This window comes from Hoplias malabaricus, chromosome Y, assembly GCF_029633855.1.
Source record: "Hoplias malabaricus isolate fHopMal1 chromosome Y, fHopMal1.hap1, whole genome shotgun sequence".
In the NCBI taxonomy this organism is placed as follows: domain Eukaryota; kingdom Metazoa; phylum Chordata; class Actinopteri; order Characiformes; family Erythrinidae; genus Hoplias; species Hoplias malabaricus.
In genome coordinates this window covers 66,879,420-66,904,703 of record NC_089820.1, presented here as the reverse complement: position 1 = coordinate 66,904,703, position 25,284 = coordinate 66,879,420, and the positions used below count along the sequence as shown (strand labels likewise).

The window sequence follows — 25,284 nt, the reverse complement described above, 5'->3', positions numbered from 1 at the left end:
TATTTAACAACCTGTTTGTCCAAGACGTGCAAAGCATACATTTCCTACGACTGACAAACATTTCTAGACATCGGTAAACACTGTAAGTATTTAACTTCCAGCCGGCCTAGATCTGACTCCGCTCTAGTCACCGTTTGACCCAGAGACCCGCTGCCGACCGCGGCCTCACCTCTGACCGGAATACGCAGATGACGGGCTGGGAATGTAAACAGAAGGTAGGCAGCGTACCAGAGTTAGCAAATGCTACAGGGGCTTAAAGCGCATCGCAGTGACCACACGGCCTCATCACGCCAAACAGAGTGTGGTGGATTATGTGTGTGTTTTAAGAGTCTCAAATCCTGTGATTTCCAACTTTATAACTTAAAGAAATTAAAGAAATTAATCCAGATTTAATCCATTTCTGTCTTCCATGATTCTGACTGTGTTCTCCACATCACAGAAATCACAGAACCCTACCCTAGCCAGTGTCGTTTGGTCTGTGAAACTGAAGCTTTTTGAAAGTGTGAGAAGCCTGCATTTGTCTGCAGCCTCCAATTAAGCTGGGTAATGCAGACGTGGAGAGAAGAGCGCCAACCCTGCTCTCTCTGACAGACAAAGAAATGGAGAAAGGAGGGTAAAGATGATGGCAAGGGGACTTATGTATGAAAAGACAATGAGAGGTCGATATATATGTAAATAACCCAGAGACAAAACAGCAATGGCAGAAGTTGTTACACGTCAGGACCCAGATTGGCGTCTCTATAGTTTCAGGACAGTGATTTACGACAACAGAGAGCAGGCCCCACACTCTCAATCTCCTCCATTAGCTATCATCAGCCCCGGAGCACGAGGACGGCTCGTCTCCAGGATGGGAATCGCTTCTCAGAACTTTACGTGTCTTTCCAAATGGTGAACCTTGTTGTCTTTGCCTTATGTGGAGTTGTTATTCTCTTAAACCTTTCCTTTGGCTTTTAAGATTAAGAAATGCATAGATTTGTTAGCATTATCACGAGGGGGCCTGTAGGTTATGGGGTTGATTCCCGCTCCAGGTGACTGTCTGTGAGGAGTGTGGTGTGTTCTCCCTGTGTCTGTGTGGGTTTCCTCCGGGTGACTGTCTGTGAGGAGTGTGGCGTGTTCTCCCTGTGTCTGCGTGGGTTTCCTCCGGGTGACTGTCTGTGAGGAGTTGGTGTGTTCTCCCTGTGTCTGCGTGGGTTTCCTCCGGGTGACTGTCTGTGAGGAGTGTGGTGTGTTCTCCCTGTGTCTGCGTGGGTTTCCTCCAGGTGACTGTCTGTGAGGAGTGTGTTGTGTTCTCCCTGTGTCTGTGTGGGTTTCCTCCAGGTGACTGTCTGTGAGGAGTGTGGTGTGTTCTCTCTGTGTCTGCGTGGGTTTCCTCCGGGTGACTGTCTGTGAGGAGTGTGTTGTGTTCTCCCTGTGTCTGCGTGGGTTTCCTCCAGGTGACTGTCTGTGAGGAGTGTGGTGTGTTCTCTCTGTGTCTGCGTGGGTTTCCTCTGGGTGACTGTCTGTGAGGAGTGTGGTGTGTTCTCCCTGTGTCTGCGTGGGTTTCCTACGGGTGCTCCAGTTTCTTCCCACAGTCCAAAAAACACACGTTGGTAGGTGGATTGGCGACTCAAAAGTGTCCGTAGGTGTGAGTGTGTGAGTGAATGTGTGTGACACATTGTATGAAATCATTCATTCATTATCTGTAACCCTTATCCAGTTCAGGGTTGCGGTGTGTCGAGAGCCTACCTGGAATCATTGGACGCAAGGTGGGAATACACCCTGGAGGGGGCGCCAGTCCTTCACAGGGCAACTTGTATGAAATCATGGAATTGTATTTAGCATCATATATATGAATTCACCTTAAAACCAGTCTGTATGAAAGACGTGTTCATCTCATATTAGTTTGACTTCTGATTAATCCTCCACTGCTTTCTTATTTCAGTTTATATGTGATTGTTTCACCATAATAATTTGGTCGAAATTATATATTTATTTTCCTTTTTTACTGTAACCTTAGTATAATGTGACATTCATCACAGAAAATATTAACCAAAACGTCTGCGGGATCTGGGCCATGTGACCTTGCTCTGTTGCCACGGAAACGTCCATTAAGAACAAAAACAGGCTCGTTTTTAAACAGCGCTCAGGTAAATGTTGCTTTTCAGATTCTAATGGGACCTCGTTATGAGCCGTGCCCAAGGCCGACACGGAGAGTCAGCTAATCGTCTAAAAGCTTGTTGAATCAGGGGAAGAACTTCACAGAGCCATGAGCATCACCACCGCAGACCCCCAACACACCCCTCAACTTCCCCCCAGCACGACTCAGTGAATAAACCCCACCTGAACAACACGCCTGTGTCTGAAGATACGTGTCGGTCCTTATCAATTATTCAGAATGCCACATCTACATTATTTAATACACACTGAGCATGACTACCATGAGTCTGCAGTACACACACTGGCCACTTTATTAAAAACAGCCCGACCCCCTGTCTACATCAACAACTGGCCGCTTTATTAGAAATAGCCTCTTCTACTTCTATCTAGTGGCCAGTTTATTGGAAACACCAACCTACTGCTTTTATACACAGGCCATTTTATCAGAAGCACCCTCCTACTTCCACTCATTGGCCACTTTATTAGAAACACCCCCCTTCTACTTCCACTCACTGTCTACTCAGAACCTTATTCTCGCCCATTTCTCCAACTTCAAGAACTGACCGCTCTCCTGCTGGCAATTTTAGCTTTGGTCAAACAGCTTAGATCCTCAGTCAGTGTGGGTCAGGCTTAGCAGCTTTTACACTGTGCAGCACTCAGACAGAACTGGGGTCTTCATGGATCAGACTCAGCTCGTTAGCCTGAGAGGTCACATGCAGTTTGCCTTTAACGTTTTCCTACAAAACATGACCCTTTGATTCGGTCCAGCACCTCAGAAGCCAAACACAGAGCTTTTTCTCTGCAGGCTTTGATGTTTACCATCAATTATTCATCTCTGTTTACCCTCCATTATTCATCCGTGTTCATAGCTGTGTATTGATACGCCTGTGGCTCTGATCGATGGAAGAGGCAGGTCTTGGCGTGGAGGGGAGAGCTGGCTTTAATTCCTACGCCATCTGTCTCGCACATTTCTCCAGCAAACATTGTACACGCAGGTTTTTAAAGGGCCATAAATAACAGGAATAAGAGTTCTGGACTTTCTGAAAAGGGTCAGGATCACGTTCCCCCACCTCACAGTTCCCCAGATGCCCAACACTTGTCCACGTATCATAAAGTTTATGGCCAGCACTCTACTTTGTTACAAACACCTACCATCCACTTTCACACACTGGCTACTTCATAACAAACACCTACCGTCCACGTTCACACACTGGCCACTTTATTACAAACACCTACCATCCAATTTCTCACACTGGCTACTTCATAACAAACATGTATCGTCCACTTCCACACACTGGCTGCTTCATAACAAATACCTACCGTCCACTTCCACACCGGCCACTTTATTACAAACACCTACCGTCCACTTTCACACACTGGCTACTTCATAACAAACATGTATCGTCCACTTCCACATACTGGCTACTTCATAACAAACACCTACCGTCCACTTCCAAACACTGGTCACTTTATTACAAACACCCACCATCCACTTCCACACACTGGCTACTTCTTAACAAACATGTACCGTCCACTTCCACACACTGGCTACTTCATAACAATCATGTACCATCCACTTCTACACACTGGCTACTTCATAAACACCAACCGTCCACTTCCACACATTGGCTACTTCATAACAAACACGTATCGTCCACTTCCACACATTGGCTACTTCATAACAAACACGTATCATCCACTTCCACACACTGGCTACTTCATAAGAACCACCTAGCATCAACTCACACACTAGCCACTTTATTACAAACACCTAGCGTCCACTCACACACACCTGCCACTTTATTACAAACACCTACCGTTCACTCACACATATCTGTCACTTTATTACAAACACCTCCCGCCCACTCACACACAGCGATTACTTTATTACAAACACCTATCATCCACTCACACAAAGCAGCCACTTTATTATAAACACGTACCCTCCACTCACACACACCGGTCACTTTATTACAAACACCTACCCTCCACTCACACACACCAGTCACTTTATTACAAACACCTACCGTCCACAGGCTCCATGGGTAATGAAGAAGCAGTGGGCAGTAACCTTCTAATGTGGGTTGCCAGGTGGTTATTGGGACATCCCAGAGACAACAGTGATGGCTGGATTGAATTCAGACGACCTGCAAAATTGTGAATGAACTCATGTTGTATTCCTTGTGTTTGTCACCAGATACACATTCACTGCAGTCTGAATCAGCGTCACTCAGATACAAATCCTAATTGATGTTAAAGGAGGTTCAAAGTAGATCTATTGTTTGTAGGTCAATGACACACACAGTTCTGAACTGGTGGGCTGACCCCGACCAGAGTTCAAGACCCCCTTTCTACCGTTGCTAAAAATAAAAGGCAGATAATGAGGGCAGCAAATAAACATGTGAAAAATTAATTCATGCCCATTAAAGGGACAGGGACAGTAAGTGAAAGAAGATTGGCTAAGAGTGTGTGTATGTGTGTGTGTGTGTGTGTGTCACATACATTTCACCAAAAAACATTCCTGCGATTTTTACAATGTGTAATAAACATAGTTCACTCATGAACTCATGGATGCACACATTACTTTGTGACATGCACCCAGCATGAAAAATCAGGTCAACAGAGCTAAACTAACTCTCTCCAACAACAGTTTACAGCACTGTTTCTGTGACACTTCTTCAGATCCATAACAGGCATTTAACATGGATTTTGTGAAACAGTGCCACCAGTGGCTTGGAGCTCTTTTAGTGTTTGTAACATTAATATGAAGCATGAAGTTATACATTTCCTTAGTGTACAAATATTATAAAGCAATTAAAATAGCTCATTGTCCAAAGTATTGTTGCTATTTTGTTTTTGCAAACATTTGGAAATTATTAATAAAATATTACAATGTTATTCTTCCACAGTATACTTTATTTAATTGTGTCAATGCAGCTCCGACATTGCCATGGTTTCTCCCATTCCTGGTCTGTCTTTTCTTCAGCTCCACTCCTTGGCAAAAATCCCACACCTGAGATTTTTGGGCACATTAACACTCTGCTACTTAACCCCTTTGTTTCAGCCCTGCTTTGCCAAGTCTTTATGCTAACCACTATTAAAATGCCTCTGCACTCGCCTCATTCACTTCATTAAAGCAATGATACACAACAAAACAAACAAACACATTGTGTACCTATTCTAAACCAACTTGGCCATAACGTCTATAATTCAGTTGCCAACCACATTAACTCATCTTATATAAAGCTTGTCCAACCACGGTTGCTAAGCATTTGGGCCCCAAACCTGAGTTCACACACATTAAAGAAAGTATTTTAGCGTAAATGGCATGAAGGATAGTTCATGGAGGAGTCGAATAAAGGACAAATAGGGAGAACCTCCGGGTGTCCTGTCCACTCAGTCACACATCCCCCTTCTACGCTGACCCTCCAGCATCTAATTCCAACCTGCACTAATTCCATTACAAAGGTGTCCCCAATCCTTTTAGCCTCAAGCCAGTGAGAAAGCTGCCTAAACCCACCCTGACACACTCCACTGGAGGAATACAAGCTTCACCCACTCTCCCCACACTCCTAACACTCTTAACACTGTCCCTTAATGAAGCTTTACATCCCCCTGGGCCATCATTAACTCAGCAGTGTTAGTCTTCACACACTTTGGACATATCCAAATGCTTGTGAAATTCAGGAATGTGTTAAAGTTGCTCTAAGGATTTGATGGCATTCAGCCACAGAATATTAGTAAGATCATGTATTAATGTTGTATTTATTTCCCCCTTTAGAGAATACAGATCCATTGCTCTAAACCCAATGCTGGGTATGGGGAGGGGTGTGGGGGTGATATTTATACACCTCTGTCTGATGCATGGCATTGAGCCTGGGGACTTAGGCTCACATATTTGCTCATGGCCAGTGCTTCCCTATTGAGATTATGTTATATAAGCTGGGAGTGGACAAAGGAAAACCTATGTTATCCACCTTCAACCGGCTTACGGCACCTGGATTCAGTCATTAGAAACCAACATTGTACAAGTGATTAAAAGAATATGAAGGACAACGTGAAGCCTTAATCCTAAGGAAACCAACTAATCTCCAGCTCATATGAAGTCTGAAGATGATGAAGTCCTGTTCAAAACGACCAGGACACTTTAATTGCAGCGGCCGAGATGAGCTTATCAATTTAGACCCGACTGCATCCTGTACCTCCTTTGTAACGTGATTAGCTCAACGGCCATCCTCCATGAGAGATGTTACTGTATCCTCAGACATCTCCGAGCTAGAATTCCAATCAATGGATTCCCAGGAATAAACCAAAGCATCTTAACAGCGAAAAAGTGAATAACCCCAAATGAAAAAAAAAACCTCAGAGATATGAATTATGTGTTTGCAACAGCTACATACACTTTATATTTTCAAGATACTTTAAGATCACCAGGCTCAGTATCAAGTGTCTGCTAGTGGGGGTTAAAACCCACCCTCCATTTGGAGAAAGTGGGTCTGTGTTCTCTGATGTATCAGATCATTACTCTGTATATCTGGGATGACCTCAGTGATGGCACTTTTCCACTGCGCGGTACCTACTTGACTCTACTGGACTTGCTTTTTGGTGGTCCTTAGTCACTCCTTGGATTGGATTGGTGTGTTTGAAACTCTTCAGAAGCATTTCAGCCTTCTTTACGAGCTGCCATTGTGAGTCGGATAAAAACAAATGTGATCTCTGCTGTAACTTATAAATTTTACACATTTTGTGCTGGTTGTCTGCATTTCATTGTGACCGAAAAGTCTCTCTGGCAAATTAGAGCTCTGCAATGTATACACATCATGTTTAGTCCGTACTCAGCTCGCTTGGAACCAGAGGCGATTGCTCTAAGACTGCAAGGGAAGCTCAGTTTCCCCTAAAATGGCAAAAAATAAGTGATCAAATATATACTGTTGTGTGTACGTGTCATTGAATAAATATGCACTACAACGTACTCAACTTTTGTTCAGAATCAGCTTCTTATCACTGGTAAAGACACGGCTTTCCTCTCAATCATTCCCGCAGCTTCACAGTGCTTTAAACAGTGAGGACACTGAGCGTCAACAGAGTTCAACAGCGAAGCAGCGAAGTGCAGCGAAATGAGACGAGTCATTGGATAAATGCTGAGCTTTGTCCCACCCATCGGATGCTCAGCGTCTCTGGGGGTCTATGGGGCAGTGGGCTGGCCTCGGCTGGCCCGGACGCTCAGCTTCTGCATGATGATTGGATGATCTGTCTGAGGCTGAATCCCTTTTTGATTGACAGTGAAATGAGCGAATCAGCGATCCTTTGGTGTAAAGATCCGTGGGAGCATTACATTTTCATTCTGTTCTGAGTTGAACCGGAGACTTTCTTATTCCTCTTAGCTCCATTTTCTTTGTTAAAAAACGACTAGCGACAAATCGAGCTTCTGTTTCTGGTGGGGTTTTTGTAGCTGCTTGTGTTTGGAGACTGACTTCTATCACTCTTTCTGACTTCTATCACAGTTTCTGTCCAGCGGGTGCTGCTGAGCCCCTCCACCGTCACAGAGCACTCACAGGCGGACACACTTCACATGGGCCAAGGCCGTTTAAGCAGCCTAGCTCTGCTGGCCATAGAGAGGACACTAGTCAAGTCCCTGGAAAAGACGCCTTGTTGGTACGACAGGGTCACAGATCATTTTCTTGAATAGGAACGGAGGGTAGAATTTACGTATAAATAAACCAACACATGTTATGATGTAGGCCGAGATTGAGCTTCCCCTCCTTGAAAGAGCAGCATCCGCCACTGGTGCATAACCACAAGAGAGCAGATACTAAAAAAAAACAAAAAACAAAAAATCCCGTCCCGGGAGCAGGTAGGTACCATGCAGTGGAAAGCTCCGTTAGTGAAGTCAGGTTCTCGAGGGCTGTCAAGAAGCCCTTACCATAAATACCATTTTAAAAGATCATCATTGAGTCAAAGACCTCACAGCCCAGAACCACTGAAAGTGATGTGTCAGAAACAGAGAGAGAGAGAAGGGGAGTGGATGAGGTTAATCGCCCAGAGCTTATCCCTCACTGAAATAATCACAGCTGTTTAAAGAGAGGAGGCCAGAGCTGGCCGTGTTAATGCGATATCAATACAACAGAAGCTGAGCTACTGTCTGCCCCCCCCCCTCACACACACACACACCTCTCTCAGTCTCCCCATCTCTCATTCCTTCTCTTTGTTTCACAGCCTTATTCTCTCTCACACCCTTCTATATATATATATTAATATATATATTCCTTCTCTCTCTCTCACTCTTCCACTGTCTCTCTCCCTATCCTTCTCCCTCATCTCTATCATTTGTCCCTCCCTCCATCAATGCCAGTCTATCTCTGAGAGAGGGAAGACATGAGTAAGAGTGAGAGAGAGAGAGAGAGAGAGAAAGAGTGAGAGAGAAAGAGTGAGAGAGAAAGAGTGAGAGAGAAAGAGAGAGAGTGAGAGAGAGAGAAAGAGAGAGAGAGAGAGAAAGAGAGAGAGAGAGAGAGAGAGAGAAAGAGAGTGAGAGAGAGAGAGAAAGAGAGTGAGAGAGAGAGAGAAAGAGAGTGAGAGAGAGAGAGAAAGAGTGAGAAAGAGAGAAAGAGAGTGAGAAAGAGAGAAAGAGAGTGAGAGAGAGAGAGAGAGAGAGAGAGAGAGAGAGAGAGAGAGAGAGAGAGAGAGAGAGAGAGAGAGAGAAAGAGAGTGAGAGAGAATGTGTCTGCCATGTGTGCATTACTTCACTTTCTGATCAGCCCCGTCTGGAGAAGGTCTTTCCAGGTGCTATTGGAGGGTCTAATAATGTCTACTGCAGACAGTAAAAGCTTGAGTTTCAAAAGGTCTGGGACTGTAAAAGATTACCCTAGCATTTGCCAGCACTCATCTGCTGTATCTGAAGAAACGTTGGTGGAGGGGGTGTCCAAAAACTTTTGGACAAAATCTTTGAACATCTGTTCACCCGGCGTCATGCTTTAACTGTACCATATGTATCTGTGTATATAGATCTATTTATGCATCTATACGGACACACACACACACACACCATATATATGGAGTATTTCTATTGGTCCATTCGTCATGAAAGATTTACACAGTGTGACAAACAGCTGCTGTGTTTAAATGAGGCAGTAAACTTCAAATTGACAAAAATGAAGATACATGTTTTCTTTTGTGTGTGTGTTTCAGTTATTGTGGCCACATTGTTCATTGACTTGACTCCTGTTAGTGTGAGTACATACACTTCCTTTTCTGAAAGACTACTGAGACTTACCCCTATGGATGGTCAATTGTGTGTGTGTGCGTGCGTGTGTGTGTGTCACACATAGCCAAGAGCAGACGTAGAGAAGGTCACACTCTGAGATCCACTCGAGCTCTGGCGCTCAAAACCCTCTCCAAACACAGCCTTCTAAGGTTAAGCCAAAGGCAGGCAAATGGGGGGGTGGGGGTGGGGGGGGGCAGAAAAACAGAAGATCACCAGCTTCTCCACAAATCCACTCATTGACATCATCAGCTCTGGCTGGGAGCATTTTTTCCCCTCGTTTGCCCACCCCCACCCACCCACCACACAAACACCACCACCACGTTAACGTCAGTGAGAGTCACATCCAAATAACAGCATCCACTCTGCTACAATCAGCTCGTCCTCTGATTGGACAGAGGGAACATTCGCTAACGCTAATGCACTCACACTCAGACTGAGAATTCATTCCCTTTAGGAATCACTCACAGTGGACAGAGTGATGATTGCTGGAGATGTGTGATTATCATCATTCTATATTTTTAATGTGGATCGGTGGTGTTGATTATAGCCTGCATCATTAGTGATGCTAGAAGGGGTGTTGAGAGACATGTTTCCACATATGGCCCCCTCCACCTGAGCACTGCTTAGTCCAACACACAGAATACAGCGATGCTACTTCAGAAGAGACATTACTGAACTTGCATTATGTTCTACTTAATTAGTCATGTAATCACAAGCCTATTAGATGTCAATTAAATATCTATGACATTGTTATTTATCCACTGTGTCCACAGTTTTGAGTCTACTTTGACTTGTTAGCAATAGATTGTAGGCTTTAGGAAATGCATTAGAGTGGATGTCTGAACATTGCAGGGTCTGATGATATTAGGGTCTGTGACATGTGACTTACACATTAGTCACATGTCACATATGGTGATAGATAGAAAGTTCTGGATCCCGGCTCATTTCAAAGGAATTTAAAGGAGCTCCATTATTCCAGAGAACACTGTTTCACAGCTTTATACCCCACGTTTGGCGCTGAACTTGGTGGGATGGTAGGATGATGTTTGGTGATTCAGAATGTCCCACATTTTGTGCTGAGATACAACGTTTAAAGTGACTGAATTCACTAATTCACAGGGACGCCCAAACATTTGGACACACTGACCACATTAGGTAGAGAAACCCAGTTGTTGAGATACTGACCCACCCGGTCACTTCATTCTGTTTTCATGACTCATGCCAGGCTTGGTCTTTCCCTGAACTGTTCAGAACCCTCCCACTGGCTGGTCAGACAGTGTCCAAGTCCTTAAAAGACTTGCTGCAGAAGTGCCCCACACACACAGACACACAAAAACACAAGCACACAGGCACACATTGGAATGTGTGTGGTGGGGTAACTGAGGGTAAATAAGAGTAGATTATACCCAGTAGTATGGCACAAACGAGGTTTGGGAAATGGAGGGAAGGGGAAGGAGGAGTGGAAGTGTTGAGACATAACTGGACGGCCCATCATTAGCCTGATTTCAAAGAAACAAACCAGGTTCTTTGTAAATTTCCAGGAGAGTTATGGCTGATTTGGACCAAAGGATCACTAATAATGACTAAATATTAGGCACCTTTTAAAACCAGTGTTGCTCTGCAACAGCTACACACGAGTCTAAACTCATCATGTCTAATGCCAAGTGTCAGACAGTGATAGAGTGGTAGAATTCACTCCAGTATCGGGCTGTGGAGCAGTAGAGCTACATTCTCTGGAGAGATGGAACACTATTCAGTACCTTTGGGAAGAGTTGGAGAGAACCAGACTTCCAGCATCAGTACCTGACTTCCATGAGATACTTTAGGATAAACGTGTGAATCAAATCCTCACAGCAATGTTCCACAAACAAGTCCTAAGCCATCTGAGTTCTGTGAAATATAGAATATATGGTACCAGTCAGAATTTTGAATATACTCATTCAATTCAGTGGTTTTTACATATTTTTATAATTAATACTGATGACATCACAAAAATGAAGGAACATAAATGGCAAACACTACCATCATCATCATGTTTACTGGAATCCCTCAGGAACAGCTGGTGGAAGCTGTGGGGTACAGAGTTGCCTGGGCTTCTTTACAAGGTGATGCATGATGCTGATGACTAGAACGTTCCATATGTGTTTCTACATACTTTTGATATCTTTGGTGTAGAAAATAATAAAAATAAAAGTAAAACATTGACTAAGGTGTCCAAACTTTTGACCTATATCAATCTCTCTCTCTCTCTCTCGTCCTCTCAGCATACCTGTCTAGCACGATGTTGTTACTTTAGAGCAGATTCCAGGCTGTTTGGTGTCAGGGTTGTTGTCTTTTATTTATTTATTTATTTTTTCATCTTGTGTGTGTGTGTGTGTGTGCTACTCGGGCACGAGAGCATTGTCACATAAGACAATGACTGACGAAGGGAAACAAAACACAGCGCAAACAGCTCTCAACAATGCAGCCTTTACCACCACTGCAGCCATGACGAAGAACACAATCAATACAGGTAAAACCTGATGTAAACATGAGCACTGGTGTGTGTGAGTGCGGGGGGGGAGTTGTGGATGGTTTATTGATGGGAAAATGGAGCTGAAGGCAAGAGAGAGAGAGAGAGAGAGTAGTCAATCCTTCCCTCTAACAGTGGTAGCCACCATGTGCATCTGTTAGCTAACTTTACAGATCTGCAGAGTTAGTATTCTCCTCCAAGCGTGTTGAGCTGTCAAGTAGCATTGTGTTAACCTCAGTTTGAAAAGAAGTGGTGGTTGTGTTCATGGATCTTAGAGAAAACACATAGTAACCGTGATGGGTCAAGGGTGATACCCGAGTCCCTGGAGGGAATGGAAATGGCCACATTGTGGAAAAAAAAACACCCAAAACAACCCAACACATTTCTTGAATGATTGACTACATTTGGGGGAAAAAAAACTGTTGTGCAGAAATTTTCTCTAAAGTCACCCTGAGGAGTGAGAGGAGGATGATAGAGTGGGGATGAGGCTGGAGAAACACATACAGAATTACAAGAAGGGTGCTGCACTCCAGACGCACACTTGGGCAGTAGAGAATTACATCTGCGTGCAAAGAATAGCCGTAGCTCATCGTGAAGCAAATGAAGGGAGGACAGACGACAAAAATCAGTGTCCAGAGTCCATGAAAACGTCCAGATGGCTCCCTCCGGCATGCAGTAACCAGGTAGGCCTTTACTAACAAAGTCTTAGGGAGAGAAACAGGTGTCTCAACTAGGCCTTTGTGTGTACTTGTACTATGAATGTGAGTGTGTGGGTGTATTGTGCGTTAGATTCAGTGAGTGGGAGGGTGCATGAAAGAGAGAGAGAGAGTGTGAGCAAGAGCTGTAGTTGACTAGCCTTGATGACTCCATTTGCCCACAGTACCAGTAGCGCATGTATGTATTCTGCACATGACTGAGTGCCAAACATTGGGATATTCTCAGTTGAAGCAGGGGCTACCAAATGTATGCATACCAAGACCCACATGTACAAGCACTTATCTGAAGGACCACCAGTGTTTCCCATTTGCCACCACCGCCACCCCCCAAATAAAAAAACGCATGCATGTCTCTTGCTTCCAGACTACAATGGAATTCATTTTAAATACAGTAATTCATACAAGACTCTAACTTATTGAACAAAAGACAATTAAGTGACGAATCAAATTTACAATGGAATTATTACAAGTGACATGTATAACGTATGTATTTATTTGCTTAGCTGTGCCCCTTCTTGCAATAGCTCCACACTCCCTACTTTGGCAACCTCTGCCTAAACCCAATCCTGAACCTTACCCTAACCCTAGCTCTCCAACCCAATCCAGATTACAGCACTGTTTGTGATTCTTTTTCAGGATCAAAAGAGTTTGGTTTGTGCGGATTTAGTAAAACAGCGCCACCAGTGGTTGGGAGCTCATTTTGAGATGAAAAAATCAACTGCAAATCATAAACAATAATTATTTCATTCATTCATTCATTGTCTGTAACTGCTTATCCAGTTCAGGGTCGCAGTGGGTCTAGAGTCTACCCAGAAACACTGGACGCAAGGCAGGAACACACCCTGGAGGGAGTATGTGTAAGTCACATGTCACAGACCCTCACTGCAATGTTCAGACATCCACTCTAATGCATTTCCTAAAGCCTAGCATCTATTGCTAACCAAACTTCATGGGGCACTCACACCTTCGGACACTTGAGTCACCAATCCACCTACCAACCTGTGTTTTTGGACTGCGGGAGGAAACCGGAGCACCCGGAGGAAACCCACACAGACACAGGGAGAACACACCACACTCCTCACAGACAGTCACCCGGAGGAAACCCACAAAGACACGGGGAGAACACACCACACTCCTCACAGACAGTCACCCGGAGGAAACCCACGCAGACACAGGGAGAACACACCACACTCCTCACAGACAGTCACCCGGAGGAAACCCACGCAGACACAGGGAGAACACACCACACTCCTCACAGACAGTCATCCGGAGGAAACCCACGCAGACACAGGGAGAACACACCACACTCCTCACAGACAGTCACCCGGAGTAAACCCACGCAGACACAGAGAGAACACACCACACTCCTCACAGATATTCACCCGGAGGAAACCCACGCAGACACAGAGAGAACACACCACACTCCTCACAGACAGTCACCCAGAGGAAACCCACACAGACACAGGGAGAACACACCACACTCCTCACAGACAGTCACCCGGAGGAAACCCACACAGACACAGGGAGAACACACCACACTCCTCACAGACAGTCACCCGGAGGAAACCCACACAGACACAGGGAGAACACACCACACTCCTCACAGACAGTCACCCGGAGGAAACCCATGCAGACACAGGGAGAACACACCACACTCCTCACAGATATTCACCCGGAGGAAACCCATGCAGACACAGAGAGAACACACCACACTCCTCACAGACAGTCACCCGGAGGAAACCCACGCAGACACAGGGAGAACACACCACACTCCTCACAGATATTCACCCGGAGGAAACCCACGCAGACACAGAGAGAACACACCACACTCCTCACAGACAGTCACCCAGAGTAAACCCACGCAGACACAGGGAGAACACACCACACTCCTCACAGATATTCACCCGGAGGAAACCCATGCAGACACAGAGAGAACACACCACACTCCTCACAGACAGTCACCCGGAGGAAACCCACGCAGACACAGGGAGAACACACCACACTCCTCACAGATATTCACCCGGAGGAAACCCACGCAGACACAGAGAGAACACACCATACTCCTCCCAGATATTCACCCGGAGGAAACCCATGCAGACACAGAGAGAACACACCACACTCCTCACAGACAGTCACCCGGAGGAAACCCACGCAGACACAGGGAGAACACACCACACTCCTCACAGATATTCACCCGGAGGAAACCCACGCAGACACAGAGAGAACACACCACACTCCTCACAGATATTCACCCAGAGTAAACCCACGCAGACACAGGGAGAACACACCACACTCCTCACAGACAGTCACCCGGAGGAAACCCACGCAGACACAGGGAGAACACACCACACTCTTCACAGACAGTCACCCGGAGCGGGAATCAAACCCACGACCTCCAGGTCCCTGGAGCTTTGTGACTGCGACACTAACCTGCTGCACCACTGTGCCGCCCATAACCCCCATAACAATCATTCTCCTTTACATTAAATGAGTGTCAACCCTCATGTGAGCAGATTTCTGGAATCAAGGCCTGCTGAGATGTGAATCTTATCATTTATATCATGTCCAATACAAAAGTGATTAACAAACACAGAACTACTTACTTACTCAAGAGTTTATAAATCTTTTGCCGTAAAAGGAAGTGGTCTCAGTCATTTGGGACAAAATATTCTGAGGCCATACCCAGTGACCCGTGGCGTTCTCAGAGATGGCAACACACAACAACCTTAAAGAGCAGCGCTGAACCCACCCTCAGAGACCCTGGGAGCTGTAACAAAGGGAAAGATAAGACAGTGAGGCAGACTGGGTGTGGTGAGAAGAAAAAGTTAAATCCATTAAATCTAAAGAAGCTGTTCGGGAGGACGGTGATCCCTCACTAGACTACCAAACACCATAAATCACTCCAGTGTAAAAAAAAGAACAAGAAAAAAGAAGAAATAGAAGAAGAAGTAGACGAAGAGACGCCAGCTGAATTTCAAACATCGAGGCTGAGGCGTGATTGCAGTGAAATGGAAATGGTCGTTTAGGAATCGGACCAGAATCTATGGGCCGGCTTCAATCTGTCTCTGGAGACAGGAGCACAGGAAGAACGACGGGAAAAAGATCAGCTTGAGAGTGGGAAATAAGAGAGTCTAGACCAAAAAGAAGAAGAAGTGAGAGGGAGTTTGCGTGTGCGTGTGTGTGTGTAAAAACAAATCAGAGAAAGAGAAGGCCTCTTTGTATCCAGGCAACCTGGGTTCAGGTGCTTGAACAAGCTATGGGGGTTGAGGATGGTGCGCTAGGAGAGCCATAATTACACTAACTCCCTATTACACCGGCTCCACATCTCTCAATCTCTCACAGTTCTGTGTATACTCACCCACTCCAGAAGCCCACCGCGACTAGTCACAACTCTGTGCCAAATTCAGATTCCTTTGCAGAAATCCTGTTACTGAAATATCCCACATGACCTAATGCTTTGGTACTGACCTCACAAAATTACACCAAACCGAGTCCCAATTACGCCCTTAATACTCATTTTATTTAGTGTTTGAGTATGCAGTGTAGTGTCAGTGTTGAGTATCCACAGTGCACACTTAGAACCAGTAGAATTTTGACCTTGGTAATGATGAACACTTTTGTCCCACAATTCAAGGGGAAATGGAAAGGGCGGAGCTTCTCAGGTCTGGAAATTTTTGTCTCTGTCTCAGACAGTGCCCTACTCCCTAGAGCAGGGGTGCCCAACTTCAGTCCTGGAGGGCTGGTATCCAGCAAATTTTGGTTATACCTCTGCTCACACACACCTGAGTCAACTAATCTGTTAATTGCCAGGTTTAAGGGGTGTGTTTTAGCAGAGCAATCACCAAACTTCGTTGGATACCGGCCCTTCAGGACTGGAGTTGGGCACCCCTGCCCTAGAGCATAACTAATGAGAGATGTAAAACTTATATCAAATATACATTTATAGTGTTACTTTCCAACACAAAAAAATACTCTATTTTAGTTCAGAAACCCTTATTTTATGACGTACCCTGTGCACTATGCAGTGTAGCGGGGAATATTTGAGTTACAGCCTTTAAAATAAATGGAGAGTTTTCATAGCAATACTTCATCACATCCTGTAAGACTAAGTAAAACTGTACTATGTTAATATTTGTGCAGGAACCTGCCGAACTCACACTTTTAAGGTTAATGCATAGTATATGCGTTATAGTATTATGTCGTACTGGACAATATTACTGCCAATATTAACCCAGCTGAGGAAGGAAATGTTTTTCCTAGTTAGCTTCCTAGCTAACAAGCTTGCGTTTATGTTTTTTTATAATAATCTAAACCAACCACTGAAAACACGTCTGGGGGTACTGCTCATAAAGAATCAGATCAAAACATTGCTCAGTTTAGTGCTCTATCAATGTTCTGTACAAATGTATACATCTTATAGCCTACCGCTAACAACCACTAACTCAAAGCTAATCTGTGTTGTGTTATTGTCATATAAACCACTCTTCCAAAGTTGTTAAGGGTCTGTTGAAGGTTAATTCAAGACAACACATCACAAACAAATCAAAAAACACAAAATACCAGGAAGACAGCCCAGGCCAGCAAACATAAACCAAAGGGGACAAAAACGTAACTAGCAAACAGTGTCCAAAGCCAGAAGTCAAAAACCAGGAAGATGACACAAGAGTAAACTCACACTCTGAACTGCAGACCAAGATCTAATAATACTTCAAACAACTCTAACAAATGAGTTGTTAATCAGAGACAGCTGGGGGAACTAAACTAGTATTCTGGTGAGTGTGACCTCTGGTGGCTTGGGGGGGGGGGGGGGGGGGGACTAGCTTGTGATGGGGAGAGTGACCTCTGGGGGTCAGGGAGGGAATCAGCCTGGAACAGAAGTGACAGTTATCAATATTTTCAAAACCTCTCCACAATGGCAGGTCTCATGGGCTGTTCCAGTGGCCAGCACCCATCCACATGTGCTCTTGGAGAGTAAAGGATCTGGAATGTGTTTATGATTGTATGCTGTGAATGGGGGTGGGGGTATTGGGTGTGCTGTGAAAGAAGTAGGGCTGTCGGTGCAATACACTGAGCAGGTGGTAGTGGGTTAAGTGGGATATAGAGGAAGATATTTTTCTATATGGAATGGAATTCCTAAATCTGAAAGGTGCCAGGTCTTGTTCTGGTAAGACCTGTGCATGTTAAGCACTGTTTGTACCCTAGTTTTCTCAAACATTGCAAGTGAAATGTTGAAAGTATTTGGTAAGAGAAATTCCACCTTAATTCTCCTAGACCAGAGGTAAAGGCTTTGCAACTTCTTTCTTCTTCCAGATCATCTTTTATGGGCAGCAACAAAGACTGTTAGAAACTGATGGATTCCTTAAGGGTAGAGAACAAGCAGAACACCACAGAATTATTTACCAGTACATGGGGTGGTTTTGGTTTCCACTGGGATACACTGCCAAAAACATATCGGATCAAGTGAAAACATTTGAATTACAGTGAATATGTGCAATATTTCTCATGTAGGAATATTCAAAGTTTTTTTTGGAGGGAACTTATCTAGTGAAAACGTCTCATTCTGTTGGGAGTTCACTTGAACTGCTTCAAAAACTAATTATCAATGATCAAGATTATAACATTCTTACTCAGAATTATGTTGATTTATGAAGTTAGTTTATTTGATGCGAAGACGCTCATGGACCTGCTTTATAACTCAGCCACAGCCCCTGAACACCTTGAACATGCAAATCCATTGAGGTTAAGCTGATTTGAATCAATGCTTCAATGGGAGACCTCAAAGGAAATCATGGGTGGCTGCTCGAAGTGGTTTTGATGGCGCTGATTGGGGACTGACCATGGCAAATCCCATTTCACTCCTTAGCCCTACCACTACGTTTTGTCTATCCCATTTCACTCCTCTCAGGGGTGTCTTGTTGTGACAGGGAGGTACGGGCTGTATACCACTTGAAAAAAAGATTTTTTCAGGGCCACACTTCCAACGAAGTGCTATGAATGCCTCGTGAATCAATGGCAAGATGGTGATGTAACTGACCAAAGAAAGCCATAAATATCAGTATACTCTACGTTAATAAATGATCATCACTACTGTATTATCTTAGTTTAATGTAGGTTTAATGGACTATGTCTTTTGTCGTCATTCATTCATTCATTATCTGTAACCCTTATCCAGTTCAGGGTCACGGTGGGTCCAGAGCCTACCTGGAATCATTGGGCGCAAGGTGCCAGTCCTTCACAGGGCAACACAGACACACACACACACATTCACACCTACAGACACTTTTTAGTCGCCAATCCACCTACCAACGTGTGTTTTTGTGGGAGGAAACCGGAGCACCCGGAGGAAACCCATGCGGACACAGGGAGAACACACCACACACACCCGGAGCAAACCCACGCGGACACAGGGAGAACACAACACACTCCTCACAGAGAGTCACCTGGAGCAAACCCACGCGGACACAGGGAGAACACACCACACTCCTCACAGACAGTCACCCTGAGGAAACCCACGCGGACACAGGGAGAACACACAACACTCCTCACAGACTGTCACCCTGAGGAAACCCACGCAGACACAGGGAGAACACACCATACACCTCACAGACAGTCACCCAGAGGAAACCCACGCTGACACAGGGAGAACACACCACACTCCTCACAGACAGTCACCCGGAGGAAACCCACGCGGACACAGGGAGAACACACAACACTCCTCACAGACAGTCACCCAGAGGAAACCCACGCGGACACAGGGAGAACACACCACACTCTTCACAGACTGTCACCCTGAGGAAACCCACGCGGACACAGGGAGAACACACCACACACCTCACAGACAGTCACCCAGAGGAAACCCACGCTGACACAGGGAGAACACACCACACTCCTCACAGACAGTCACCCGGAGGAAACCCACGCGGACACAGGGAGAACACACAACACTCCTCACAGACAGTCACCCGGAGGAAACCCACGCGGACACAGGGAGAACACACCACACACCTCACAGACAGTCACCCGGAGGAAACCCACGCAGACACAGGGAGAACACTCCTCACAGACAGTCACCCGGAGGAAACCCACGCGGACACAGGGAGAACACACCACACTCCTCACAGACAGTCACCCGGAGGAAACCCACGCAGACACAGGGAGAACACTCCTCACAGACAGTCACCCGGAGCGGGAATCGAACCCACAACCTCCAGGTCCCTGGAGCTGTGTGACTGCGACACTAACCTACTGCGCCACCGTGCCGCCATCCTTTGTCGTCATTACAAGCATAAAACATTGATAATATATTTCTGAATTTCCATTTCCACTTTAAATAGCAAAGCAATTATGCATTTTTTGTGTTCAGATGAAGTATCAGGCTCTTGAAGTATTGTCCTTTTTTCATGGGGTAAGATTGTAAACACTACATCACAGTTCCAAGTGGCAAGATAACACTCTGAAGAACAAGGTAGGGATACAATTAAATAATGGAATTCATGCTAGATAGGCAGCTGTTTAAATAAGCAAAGCCTGTCTTCATAAGGTAGATTATTGAGACGCTACGGTTAGAGATTTTTGACGTTGAAGGGCAGTGAAATAGATGGGAGTTGCTTGCACTGCGTTGATGCTGTTCCTAAAGTTCAGCCAGACTAAGGTACATCAGTAAGTAGCATATAATGTGTCTAGGAACTGAGAGGTCCTATGTGTCGGGAGTGCATACTACGATGTTAAATGCTCTCTATGTAGATAGCTTACTAGGTTTTGGGATAGACCCATAGTGTACAAGTGCATAGTTTAGAATGTCCTGACTTGAGATAAGATGGCATTAAAGTAAGGTGGGATTCGTTTGTACAAAAGCGTTATTGTGACTTGGTCACACTTAACTTTCCGCAATAAGGCCTTAGAAATGAAATCTTCGGTTGATACTTAAGGACAGAGTGGGGCATGTATCCCACTTTAGATTGGTTCAAATCCTGTCAGACATCACACAGTGCTACACCAGTAGTAGCCCTTGGGCAAAGCTCCTAACTCTACATTCACCCACGCCTGTAACATGATTAGCATTGTAAGTCGTTGAGGATAAACGCGCCGGCCCAAAGCCATGAATGTAAATGTAAATCACTGCCAGAAGAGATTTGAAAACATTCTGAAGCTAAAAGATCAAACCACTCTGAAGTGTGGATATGTATTCAGTGCTAGCGGCACCTCAGGTCCTTGGCCAGGCTCGTGAAGCTCAGTTTTTCATGCAGTAGATTCAGGGTAACGCTCCATTTCAGCACAGTGGGAGTCAGAGAGGAGCTCGCTCTCTATTGCCTCTGACTTGCTGCATGTCATGGCCTTTGCAGGAAGGCAAGTGGAGAAGAAAAAATTCCCTCTGAAATGGCAGGAAAATGGCCGGTGTGGCCACCGGGGGAGCACTTTCACGAGTCATGTCATATGTCAATGTTACTGATTTTAATGCTACACTGTAAAAAATGTTTGTAGAATTTACGGTAATAAACTATAAAATAGCAACGGTAAAAGATCATAACTTTGAAAATAGTATATCACCGTAACATATAAAGAAGTTTTCCTTAAATAAATAAATAGAATATTACATTCATTTTTACTGACATAATATTTATAATATACACATTTTTACTGTTCATTTTATTACTTTATGTAAAATATATTGGAAAATACCATAATATCATAAGCAAAGTATAACCCTAAAAATAACAGAAATATGCAGTCTAAATTAAAGATTTTGCTGATTTGCACATTTAAATTTACAATATTAAACCGTTCATTATTCAACAAAATAATACCTTGATTTCTACAGAAAGAAAATGTTAAAAAATACAGCATGTGTTGTAAGGTAAAGTAGTTATATATGTTTAAGTATACTAGAATGTCATTTTAGGAATTGTCTTTGCAAATATTGGTTATATATACCACTTAATTTTCTATTTGCAATGGAATATTTTAAACATAAATAGAAAGACACAAATTTTGTTGTAAAGTAATTGCTGGGCAGCAATGCTAACCATTTTTGTGGCTTTCAGAGTAGGTGGTTACTAGGGTGTAACCATATATGGGTTGCTAATTTCTTAATATAAGCTAAGATGTAAAAACTGACCGGGGTGTTTACGGGTTGCTAAGGTGTTCTGGGTGGCCACAAGTGAATGTTGGATTGTTGCAAAGTTTGCTACAGTGTACCAAATAGTTGTTATGATGTACTTGGTGGTTGTCAGCATTTCTAGATTGTTAGGATGTACAGGGATCCATAGGTGATCGCAATAGTGCTTATAAGTAGTTACTAGGTGTATAATGTGGTTGCCAAAGGATGTTCTTGTTGGTTGCTTTTATTTACCAGGTGTTTGCTAAAATAGAAATACAAAGAATGCTCTCATTACATTAATAAATTGTATGTATACAATATAAAAATTTCTGGGCATGAGCATGAGTTTATATATGTTAACCCTACAGCCTGGGAAAGTGTAAAAGAATACATTTAAATATAATAATAAACAAAATAAAATTTAATTAAAATTAAATAAATAAATAGAAACATGCATCACCAATTGCTATTATGCCTACTTTAAAATAACTTCTGAGTTCAAGATAATGTTCTAATTTAAAGGACGAGCGAGCCCACAGACTGTTCAATACCAACGGACACTGAACTTTTGACCCCATGTAAACCAAATAACTCCATTTCTGCGCGCCAAAAACCCTACGCATCTGTGGGGTTTAGTCTAACTCCGATGCTGACGGAATATTTCCTGACTGCTGGTGACAAAAAAATCTTCTTGAGGTAAGTTTTTCACGTAAATTGTCACAATGTGAGAATAAAACTTTGTTTAAGGCTCGTTTGTGTGTGTATTGACGTTACTTTAAGTTTGTTTAGCTAACTAGGTCAGGATAGGTAGCACTACTTATTGACTAACATTAAGGATGTGTTCAAACTTGTTTCGGGCAGCTACATAGACTGTTAAAGTTTAGCCCTGGATTGGTTTATGTTCCCACTATAAACTGACAATCAAACCAAAGTAAGTAAAAAAGTCACGTATGATGCACGTATGACTTTTATTTTTGAGCCAGTCTTCAGAGCAGTGTACCCCGCTGGGCTTGATGCATTTTTTGTGGTTCTGTGTGTTTACGTGGTGATATTTTTCCCCACTTGAAAAAAAACGAGAGGCGGTAAAGTGAATAAATGAGTCAAAACAGCGGCAGGAATTCCTCCGCTGCCCAAAGTAGGTCTACTGCAAAGACGTTAGGAGAGGCTTTGGCCTCGGCTCGTTTTTTTGTTTTTAACGGACTCTGTTCTCTCGACGCGCGATTATGTTCACATCCTAGAACACCACATCCTGCCTTTGATCCTTTTTTCTTCAGTAAGGTCAAGGCAAAATAATTTATTTATTTTTTATTGTTGTTTGGCTGTTTTTTCAGTTACGTCTTACAATTTGAAGGGAAGACCCGTTTCGATTGCATAATTCTGGAAATGGCAAACAGCAATGTGCTTCTTCAACGTCTTACATCACTTAATAAAGGTATTCAAATTTTTGGATCCTGGTTTGCAATATATATATGCATGTTCCTAGCAGGGAGACTGTAGAGCTTGTTGGTTGTTCATGCATTTGAGTTAATAAAATTTTTTTGGAGAACATTTGATCCTTTATTTGATTGCTTTAAAGAATCTTCAGAGTTAGATTGAAGGCTGCTAGCATTGCTAAGATAGGCATCTTCAAGGTAAGAAAACTACATATATATAACAAATGTTTTATCGTGGCATGATTGCGTTGTCATAGTTATCTGTACACAGTTCGGTTTTATAACGATTGTTGCAGTTTAAATTTTTCATTCCTGCCACCTTTCAGGCATTGCATTCCAGCTCCTATGAGTGGTTGTGGAAGGAACAATGTGCTGGCCTTTGTGACACCCAGGACAATGGTGATATTCTAATTCATTTAAAATCAAGCTTTTGTTGTTTGATACTTTAGAAGATGATTTGATTGCCATTTTTCCTTTTTTTTTTTTTGAGAGCTGTGGTTGAGAGACAAACACAGTGAAGAGAGGGGATGATATGCAAAGGGCCCAGGCCAGAACTGAACCTTGCCCGCTACAGTAACAATATGTGGTATGTTTTTTTTCTTAGAACAATGCATCTCCTTGTCTTTTATTACTTTTGTTTCAGGTATTAAGATTTTTCTTGACATGGACATCACATCCATAAATAGTGGTAGTTGGTTGTGCAGTTCAGTGTACATTAATGACAGAAGGCTTTGGGTTAATCTCTTTTTGTAGACTGTGTAGCCATTTCATGTTCAAACAGTGTATGCAATTGCTGATGCTAAACACTGTCACAATTATATAACCTAATGTGATTTCAATTTCACCCATTCTAGTCCCTTTCTTCAGATGTTTTGATAACTGTTTAATAAATCTTTTATTATTAGTGATTTTATTAACTATTAGGATTTAGGTATTTTATTCCTTATGGAGAGTAATTGCTGTCACAGCAGACTGGAGACAGGTCAGGTGATTTTTGTCATAGTGACAAACTTGTGCAGCTGTGCTTGATTTATGTATGTTCTATTGGTCCGATGATCTGGTTCAGAAGATACATTGGAGTTTGTTTATGGGCTGGAGACAGCACAGACTGAGCTCCTTCAGTCTCCTTCATTTTCTCAGTCTATTCATTGTTTTAGGTGGCTCATGAAATCTTTATTGTAACGTGGCTTGCTCTCTTGTTTGTTTGTTTATTTATTATTTACAATTCATTTTAACATACTGTTTGTTAACAATTTAATGTTGTCTTGTTTCATTTATTTAATGTTTTGTATTTTTATTTTTGTTTTGAGAAGCACTCTGCAACTGTGTAAGTGCAATATAAAAAGTTGTTATTGTTATTATGTTTATTATTAATTCTAATATTATTAATGTTGTTTTTGCTTGTTTTGTTTTTCTTTTGGGCTGCAGAGAGGATCATGTCAGTCTGCAGCAAATGCCTGAGATGTGAGTCTTCAAGCAGAACTGGTGGCAATACACGCTTTTATTTCCAGTTTCTTGAACACGGCTTGAACATGTCTGTGTAAGACTCTGTCCCATGTTAAATGCCACATTTGGACTCAGTGACATTACTTTTGATGAACTAAGGCAAGTGGACACTTTTCATAATGTTTCTTCATTCCACCATGGATTAGTGCATATGTTTGGACACACATGATCTCACCACTGCTTTGTAAGTACACTGGGCAAGTTATTGGATCTGTTCTACACTGAGAATGTACTAATGCAAATGCCTCAATAATAGTCTGTACCTTGGTTTATATCTAACTTGTTTTGCCTTTGTAACTTCAATTATTAATAGTAAAACCCATGCCAAAAAAGTGTAAAGCCTAATGTGTAATGCCGTATTTTTTGCAAGGATATTCTGGCAACCACAGCTGCCGGTAATTTACTGTAAAGTTGAAATTTACAATAAAATACTGTAAAATAATCATGGTTGTAATGTGTTTATCATGGAAATGGGATGTAATATTTTACAGTAAAACTGTTGTTTTTTAATTGTTCACCGTAAACAAGTTCATAAAAATAGCTGTTAATTTTACAGCATAGTACTGTAAACAGGTTCAATATAATTTTTAAAATTTACAGTAATTTTCCGTAATTAAACAACA

General features: G+C 43.2%; 1 long non-coding RNA gene across 1 annotated transcript; it reads left to right on the top strand.

Moving 5' to 3' along the window:
• Positions 1-22,327: 22,327 nt before the first annotated feature.
• LOC136679774 (uncharacterized) lies at positions 22,328-25,059 on the top strand. The gene is made up of 3 exons (XR_010796583.1): positions 22,328-22,418; positions 23,054-23,741; positions 24,584-25,059. It is a non-coding gene; the product is annotated as an uncharacterized lncRNA (long non-coding RNA).
• The last annotated feature ends 225 nt before the right edge of the window (positions 25,060-25,284 follow it).